General features: G+C 37.9%; 2 non-coding genes across 2 annotated transcripts; one reads left to right on the top strand and one right to left on the bottom strand.

Moving 5' to 3' along the window:
• Positions 1-2,238: 2,238 nt before the first annotated feature.
• Positions 2,239-2,346, top strand: LOC112731503 (small nucleolar RNA R71). Its single transcript, XR_003167277.1, has one exon. It is a non-coding gene; the product is annotated as a small nucleolar RNA R71 (small nucleolar RNA).
• Positions 2,347-8,632: 6,286 nt separating this feature from the next.
• On the bottom strand, positions 8,633-8,740 carry LOC112731981 (small nucleolar RNA R71). The gene has a single exon (XR_003167725.1). It is a non-coding gene; the product is annotated as a small nucleolar RNA R71 (small nucleolar RNA).
• Between the last annotated feature and the right edge of the window lie 903 nt (positions 8,741-9,643).

Below are 9,643 nucleotides of genomic sequence, written 5' to 3'. Positions count from 1 at the left end.
GTGAGTGGAGGTAGGTGGGGATCCTGTGGGGTCCACAGATCCTGAGGTGTTTAAGGATTTACAACCTTGCACCAAATTAGGCATGTAAAATGCCCTTGCACACAACTCTGGGCGTTCAGCGCCAGGTTGGTGCCCATTTTGGGTGTTCAACGCCCATTTGTTGCCTATTTCTGGCGTTGAACGCCAGAACCATGCTTGTTCTGGGCGTTCAGCGCCAGCTCTTCTCCAGGGTGCAATTCTGGCGTTCAGCGCCCAGATGCTGCCCATTTTGGGCGTTCAGCGCCCAGATACTGCCCATTTTGGGCGTTCAGCGCCAGAACCATGTTCTGTTCTGGCGTTGAACGCCAGACAGGTGCTTCCTCCAGGGTGTGATTTTTCTTCCGCTGTTTTTGATTCTGTTTCTAAATTTTTCGTTTATTTTGTGACTCCATATGATCATGAACCTAAGAAAACATGAAAAACAAAAATAAAATTAGATAAATAAACATTGGGTTGCCTCCCAACAAGCACTTCTTTAATGTCAATAGCTTGACAGTGGGCTCTCATGGAGCCTCACAGATATGCAGAGCTTTGTTGAGACTCCCCAACACCAAACTTAGAGTTTGGATATGGGGGTTTGACACCAAACTTAGAGTTTGGTTGTGGACTCCCAACACCAAACTTAGAGTTTGACTGTGGGGGCTTTGTTTGACTCTGCTTTGAGAGAAGCTTTTTATGCTTCCTCTCCATGGATGCAGAGAGAGATCCTTGAGTTGTAAACACAAGGTTGTCCTCATTTATTTGAAGGATCAATTCTCCTCTGTCCACATCAATCACAACTCTTGCTGTGGCTAGGAAAGGTCTTCCTAGGATGATGGATTCATCCTTATCTTTTCCAGTATCTAGGACTATGAAATTAGTAGGGATGTAAAGGCCTTCAACCTTTACTAACACGTCCTCTACTTGTCCATAAGCCTGTTTTCTTGAATTGTCTACCATCTCTAATGAGATTTTAGTAGCTTGCACCCCAAAGATTCTCAGTTTCTCTATTACAGAGAGGGGCATGAGGTTTATTCCTGAACCAAGGTCACACAGAGCCTTAAAGATCATGGTGCCTATGGTACAAGGTATTAAGAACTTTCCAGGATCCTGTTTCTTCTGAGGCAATGTCAGTTGATCTAGATCACTTAGTTCATTGGTGAACAAGGGAGGTTCATCTTCCCAAGTCTCAATACCAAATAATTTGGCATTTAGCTTCATGATTGCACCAAGGAACTTGGCAGCTTGCTCTTCAGTAACATCCTCATTTTCTTCAGAAGAGGAATACTCATCAGAGCTCATGAATGACATAAGGAGGTTCAATGGAATCTCTATGGTCTCTAGATGAGCCTCAGAGTCCTTTGGTTCCTCAGAGGGAAGCTCCTTATTGATCACTGGACGTCCCAGGAGGTCTTCTTCCTTGGGATTCACGTTCTTCTCCTCTCTTGTGGGTTCGGCCATGGTAATTAATTCAATGGCCTTGCACTCTCCTTTTGGATTCTCTTCTGTATTGCTTGGGAGAGTACTAGGAGGGATTTCAGTGATCCTTTTACTCAGCTGGCCCACTTGTGCTTCCAAATTTCTAATGGAAGACCTTGTTTCATTCATGAAACTCATAGTGGTCTTAGATAGATCAGAGACTAAATTTGCTAAGCTAGATGGATTCTGCTCAGAATTCTCTGTCTGTTGCTGAGTGGATGATGGAAAAGGCTTGCTATTGCTAAACCTGTTTCTTCCACCATTATTAAAACCTTATTGAGGCTTTTGATCCTTCCATGAGAGATTTGGGTGATTTTTCCATGATGGATTGTAGGTGTTTCCATATGGTTCACCCATGTATTTTAACTCTGCTATTGCAGGGTTCTCAGGATCATAAGCTTCTTCCTCAGAAGATACCTCTTGAGTACTGTTGGATGCAGCTTGTATTCCATTCAGACTTTGAGAAATCATATTGACTTGCTGAGTCAATATTTTATTCTAAGCCAATATGGCATTTAGAGTATCCATTTCAAGAACTCCCTTCTTCATAGGCGTCCCATTACTCACAGGATTCCTCTCAGAAGTGTACATAAACTGGTTATTAGCAACCATGTCAATGAGTTCTTGAGCTTCTGCAGGCGTTTTCTTTAGGTGAATGGATCCACCTGCAGAAGTATCCAATGACATCTTTGATAGCTCAGATAAACCATCATAGAATATATCCAGGATGGTCCATTCTGAAAGCATGTCAGAAGGACACTTTTTGGTCAGCTGCTTGTATCTTTCCCAAGCTTCATAGAGGGATTCACCTTCTTTCTGTTTGAAGGTTTAAACATCATCTCTAAGCTTGCTCAGCTTTTGAGGAGGAAAGAACTTGGCTAAGAAAGCCGTGACCAGCTTATCCCAAGAGTTCAGGCTGTCTTTGGGTTGATAGTCCAACCATATTCTAGCTCTGTATCTTACAGCAAAAGGGAAAAGCATGAGCCTGTAGACTTCAGGATCTACTCTATTAGTCTCAACAGTATCACAGATCTGCAAGAATTCAGTTAAGAACTGAAAAGGATCTTCAGATGGAAGTCCATGAAACTTGCAGTTTTGCTGCATCAGAGAAACTAGCTGAGGTTTCAGCTCAAAATTGTTTGCTCCGATGGTAGGAATGGAGATGCTTCTTCCATGTAAATTGGAATTAGGTGCAGTAAAGTCACCAAGCATTCTCCTTGCATTATTGTTGTTGGGTTCGGCTGCCATCTCCTTTACTTGTTCGAAATTTTCAATAAGGTTGTCTCTGGATTGTTGTAATTTAGCTTCTCTTAGTTTTCTCTTCAGAGTCCTTTCAGGTTCTGGATCAGTTTCAACAAAAATGCCTTTTTCTTTGTCCCTGCTCATAAGAAAGAGAAGAGAAAAAGAAAAGAAGAGGAATCCTCTATGTCACAGTAAAGAGGTTCCTTATTGTTAGTAGAAGAAAAAAAGGAATAGGGGTGAAGAAGAATGAAGAATCCAAACACAAAGGTGATGATAGGAGCAGAGATGTGAGATGAAGAGAAGTGTTAGTAGATGAATAAATAAATAGAAGGGGATGAGAGGAGGGGAGAATTTTCGAAAATAATTTTTGAAAAAGAGTTAGTGATTTTCGAAAATAGTTTTTGAAAAAGGTTAGTAGTTTTTCGAAAATTCAAAAAAAAATAAAATAATTAGTCTAATTAAAAAGAAATTTTGAAAAAGAGGAAAGATTTTTTTCGAAAATTAGAGAGAGAGAGTTAGTTAGGTAGTTTTGAAAAATTTAGGAAACAAACAAAAAGTTAGTTAGTTAGTTGAAACAAATTTGAAAATCAATTTTGAAAAGATAAGAAGTTAGGAAGTTAGAAAAGATATTTTGAAAATCAAATTTTTGAAAAAGATAAGATAAGAAGATATTTTTGAATAGATATGATAGAAATTAGTTTTTGAAAAAGATTTGATTTTTAAAATCTCAATTAATGACTTGATTCACAAGAAATCACAAGATATGATTCTAGAACTTAAAGTTTGAATCTTTCTTAACAAGTAAGTAACAAACTTGAAATTTTTGAATCAAAACATTAATTGATGATGTTATTTTCGAAAATTATGAGATAAAATTAAGAAAAATATTTTTGAAAAATATTTTTATAATTTCGAAAATAACTAAGAAAAATGAAAAAGATTTGATTTTTTGAAAAAGATTTTGAAAAAGATAAGATTTTTAAATTGAAAATTTGATTTGACTCATAAAACAACCAGATTTTAAATTTTTTTTAAAAAAATCAAATCTAATTTTCGAAATTTTAAGAGAGAAAAAGGGAAAGATATTTTTTTTATTTTTGAATTTTTTAATGATGAGAGAGAAAAACATGAAAAAGACTCAATGCATGAAAATTTTGGATCAAAGTATGTGATGAATGCAAGAACACTATGAATGTCAAGATGAACACCAAGAACACTTTCAATGTCAAGATGAACATCAAGAACATGTTTTTGAAAATTTTTATATGCAAAGAAAACATGCAAGACACCAAACTTAGAAATCTTTCATGTTTAGACTCTATGAATGCAAGAATGCATATGAAAAACAAGAAAAGACACAAAACATGAAAACATCAAGATCAAACAAGAAGACTTACCAAGAACAACTTGAAGATCATGAAGAACACTATGAATGCATGAATTTTTTGAAAAATACAAGATGAATATGCAATTGACACCAAACTTATAACATGACACATGACTCAAACAAGAAACACAAAAAATATATTTTTTTTATTTTTATGATTTTCTAAATTTTTTGTATTTTTTCGAAAATTATTTGAAAAACAAAAATAAGGATTCCAAAATTTTTAATATGAATTCCAGGAATCTAGCATTCTTAGTCTAAAGCTCCAATCTGAGGGTTAGGCATGGGTTAATAGCCAACCAAGCTTTAGCATATAACATCAGAGAATATACTGCTCATTACTTATCAAAGTAACTTGCCTCTATGCTGATGGTTTGGAAGCCTCAGTCCAAAAGAATTTAGACATGGCTTTATGGCTAGTTAGGCTTCAACATGCTTCATGAAACACTAGAATTCATTCTTAAAAATTTTGAAGAAAAATATATTTTTGAAAACATTTTTTTTTAAATTTTTTCGAAAACAAAGGAGAAATTTTTGAAAGATTTTTGAAAAATTTTTTTGAAAACTTTTTGAAAATAAGAAGGAAATTACCCAATCTAAGCAACAAGATGAACCGTCAGTTGTCCAAACTCGAACAATCCCCAGCAACGGCGCCAAAAACTTGGTATGCGAAATTGTTACTCAGGTTGTGAATTATTGTTCAAAATTGATTCCCTGGCGATGGAACCAAAAACGGATGCACAGAACCATGGTTTAAACATATCTTCACAACATCGCATAACTAACCAGCAAGTGCACTGGGTCGTCCAAGTAATACCTTACGTGAGTAAGGGTCGATCCCACGGAGATTGTTGGTATGAAGCAAGCTATGGTCACCTTGTAAATCTCAGTCAGGCGGATATAAAATAGTTATGGAGTTTTCGAAATTAATACTAAAATAAGGATAGAAATACTTATGTAAATCATTGGTGAGAATTTCAGATAAGCGTATGGAGATGCATTCATTCCTCTGAACCTCTGCTTTCCTGCTGTCTTCATCCAATCAGTCTTACTCCTTTCTATGGCTGGCTTTGTGTAAGGATGTCACCGGTGCCAATGGCTACTTTCAATCCTCTCGGGAAAATGGTCCAAATGCTCTGTCACAGCACGGCTAATCGTCTGGAGGCATCACCCTTGTCGTTGGTTGCATCCTATTCCTCTCTGTGAAAATGGTCCGATGCGCTGTCACTGCATGGCTAATCATCTTGGAGGTTCTCGATCATACTGGAATAGAATTTACTATCCTTTTGCGTCTGTCACTACGCCCAGCACTCGCGAGTTTGGAGTTCGTCACAGTCATTCAATCCCAGAGTCCTACTCGGAATACCACGGACAAGGTTTAGACTTTCCGGACTCTCATAAATGTCGCCATCAATCTAGCTTATACCACGAAGATTCTGATTAAGAGATCTAAGAGATACTCATTCAATCTAATGTAGAACGGAAGTGGTTGTCAGGCACGCATTCATAGGGAATGATGATGATTGTCACGTTCATCACATTCAGGTTGAAGTGCGAATGAATATCTTAGAAGCGAAATAAGATGAATTGAATAGAAAACAGTAGTACTTTGCATTAATCTTTGAGGAACAGTAGAGCTCCACACCTTAATCTATGGAGTGCAGAAACTCTACCGTTGAAAATACATAAGTAATGAAGGTCCAGGCATGGCCGAATGGCCAGCCCAAAACGTGATCAATAGATCAAAAGATAATCCAAAGATGATTCCAAAGATGTCTAATACAATAGTAAAAGGTCCTATTTATAATAAACTAGCTACTAGGGTTTACAGAAGTAAGTAATTGATGCATAAATCCACTTCCGGGGCCCACTTGGTGTGTGCTTGGGCTGAGCTTGAAGTCTACACGTGGAGAGGTCATTCTTGGAGTTGAACGCCAGCTTTTGTGCCAGTTTGGGCGTTGAACTCCACTTTGTAACTTGTTTCTGGCGCTGGACGCCAGAATTGGGCAGAGAGTTGGCGTTGAACGCCATTTTACGTCGTCTAAACTTGGTCAAAGTATGGACTATTATATATTGCTGGAAAGCCCTGAATGTCTACTTTCCATCGCAATTGGAAGCGCGCCATTTTGAGTTCTGTAGCTCCAGAAAATCCATTTTGAGTGCAGGGAGGTCAGAATCCAACAACATCAGCAGTCCTTCTTCAACCTCTGAATCTGATTTTTGCTCAAGTCCCTCAATTTCAGCCAGAAAATACCTGAAATCACAGAAAAACACACAAACTCATAGTAAAGTCCAGAAATGTGAATTTAACATAAAAACTAATGAAAACATCCCTAAAAGTAACTAGATTCTACTAAAAACATACTAAAAACAATGCCAAAAAGCGTATAACTTATCCGCTCATCAATTACATTCTTTTCTTCTTCTACTCACACAAAGGAATCTCTATACTGTGACATAGAGGATTCCATATTTTCTCTGTTATTCCCTTCTTTGTCATATGAGAAGGAGCAAGGACAAGAACATTCTTGTTGAAGCAGATCCTGAACCTGAAAGGATTCTGAAAAAGAAACTAAGAGAAGTTAAAATACAACAATCCAGAGACAACCTTACAGGAATTTTCGAACAGGAAGAGGAGATGGCAGCCGAAAATAATAATAATGCAAGGAGGATGCTTGGTGACTTTGCTGCACCTAATTCCAATTTACATGGAAGAAGCATCTCAATTCCTACCATTGGAGCAAACAATTTTGAGCTTAAACCTCAATTAGTTTCTCTGATGCAGCAGAACTGCAAGTTCCATGGACTTCCATCTGAAGATCCTTTTCAGTTCTTAACTGAATTTTTGCAGATCTGTGATACTGTTAAGACTAATGGAGTAGATCCTGAAGTCTACAGGCTCATGCTTTTCCCTTTTGCTGTGAGAGACAGAGCTAGAATATGGTTGGATTATCAACCTAAAGATAGCCTGAACTCTTGGGATAAGCTGGTCAAGGATTTCTTAGCCAAGTTCTTTCCTCCTCAAAATCTGAGTAAGTGATAAACCACTATTTTATGGTTTATATTATGTTTAATTATGTGGTTTTATCATGATCATTACCCACTTATTCATTAAATTAGCATGCATATTAAATTTCTTTCCGGAATTTATTACATGTTTGAAAACTGCTTCCTAGAGACTTTAATTATTTAATTTTAATTCTCCTTTATTCCATTCGATGCCGTGATCTGTGTGTTAAGTGTTTCAGATTTTATAGGGCATGAATGAGTTGGAGATTGGGAAGGAAGCTAGCAAAAATGGAAGAAACACAAGAATTTGAGGAGATAACCAGCGAGAAGTGACGCGGTCGCATGGCTCACGCGACCGTGCGAAGGAGAGCAAATCGCAGCGACGCGGTCGCATGGCTCACGCGGCCGCGCAGATTGGAAAGCCCAAGCGACGCGGTAGCGTGGACGACGCGAACGCGTGGCGAGGAAAAGCGCAAGTGACGCGTCCGCATGGATGACGCAATCGCGTGACATGTGCGATCTGCATAATCTGCAGAATTTGCTGGGGGCGATTTTGGACCCTATTTCGACCCAGTTCTCGGCCCGGAACAGCAGACTAGAGTCAGAGAATATGCAGAAACAAACAACACATTCATTGAGAGACAGTTTTAGATCTAGTTTTACTCTCTTAGGTTTTTCTCTCTAGGTTTTAGAATTTTCAATTGATCTTAGCATTGGAACATTGAGAAGAGTTATTTCCTCATCAAGACTTCGTCATTCTAGTTCGTTTTCTCAACTTGGTTTTATTCTTCCATGTTCTTTGTTTTGTTCAATTTTGTCATTCAGATACTTTTATGATTATTTAATGCAAGGATTATTTCTTTTTAATTCAATTTCAATTCCAATAATCAAGTCTTCTTTTAATTCCCTTTCATGTGCTATGGATTTATTATTTACAATGCGTGAGTAGTTTCTTTACTTGATGGGGAGTTGATTAAAAAGGAACTCTTGAGTTGGAAGGATTGAAAGAAAAATTATAATTGGGTTAATTGTTGGATTGTTATCTTGTCACCAACGTCAATCCCTTTGAATTAAGTGGGTTGCAACTTGTGAACAGATCTAGCATTCCAACTTGTTTGACTTTTCCTTACCTAGTAAAGGATAACCAAACAGAGCAACCATTAATTATAATTCAATCTTAAAATCACTCCATCAATAATAGAGATTCCAACTAATCAACTCCCAGTCAAGGCTTTTATTCATATTATTTAAATTTCCTCAATTTACATTCCAATTTACTTAACTCAACTTCTTGGAACATCTGATTAATAAGATAGCACACTTTTCTGCAACTCGTTGGGAGACGACCTGGGACTTAAAACTCCCAGTAATTTTTAATTCAAACTCTCTGTGACATACTTCTAAATTGATAGGCAGATTTTCGGTGAGTTAAGAACTATACTTGCAACGTAACCATTTTAATAATTTTTAATTCACCAGCTTCTGTGTCTCATCAGTAAGCTTAGAGTGGATGTTCAAACCTTCAGACAGAAAGAAGGTGAGTCCCTCTATGAAGCTTGGGAGAGATACAAGGAACTGACCAAAAAGTGTCCTTCTGACATGCTTTCAGAAAGGACCATCCTGGATATATTCTATGATGGTCTGTCTGAATTAGCTAAGATGTCATTGGATACTTCTGCAGGTGGATCCATTCACCTAAAGAAAACGCCTGCAGAAGCTCAAGAACTTATTGACATGGTTGCTAACAACCAGTTTATGTACACTTCTGAGAGGAATCCTGTAAGTAATGGGACACCTCAGAAGAAGGGAGTTCTTGAGATTGATACTCTGAATGCCATATTGGCTCAGAATAAAATATTGACTCAACAAGTCAATATGATTTCTCAGAGTCTGAATGGAATGCAAGCTGCATCCAACAGTACTCAAGAGGCATCTTCTGAAGAAGAAGCTTATGATCCTGAAAATCCTGCAATAGCAGAGGTGAATTACATGGGTGAATCATATGGAAACACCTATAATCCCTCATGGAGAAATCACCCAAATATCTCATGGAAGGATCAACAAAAGCCTCAACAAGGCTTTAATAATGGTGGAAGAAATAGGTTTAACAATAGTAAACCTTTTCCATCATCCACTCAGCAACAGACAGAGAACCCTAAACAAAATACCTCTAATTTATCAAACTTAGTCTCTGATCTATCTAAGGCCACTGTGAGTTTCATGAATGAAACAAGGTCCTCCATTAGAAATTTGGAAGCACAAGTGGGCCAGCTGAGTAAAAGGATCACTGAAATCCCTCCTAGTACTCTCCCAAGCAATACAGAAGAAAATCCAAAAGGAAAGTGCAAGGCCATTGAATTGACCATCATGGCCAAACCCACAAGAGAGGAGAAGGACGTGAATCCCAAGGGGGAAGACCTCCTGGGACGTCCAGTGATCAATAAGGAGTTTCCCTCTGAGGAACCAAAGGAATCTGAGGCTCATCTAGAGACCATAGAGATTCCATTG

This window comes from Arachis hypogaea, chromosome 12, assembly GCF_003086295.3.
Source record: "Arachis hypogaea cultivar Tifrunner chromosome 12, arahy.Tifrunner.gnm2.J5K5, whole genome shotgun sequence".
NCBI lineage: Eukaryota > Viridiplantae > Streptophyta > Magnoliopsida > Fabales > Fabaceae > Arachis > Arachis hypogaea.
The sequence above is the reverse complement of the archived record's forward strand: the minus strand, read 5'-3'. Positions and strand labels throughout refer to the sequence as shown.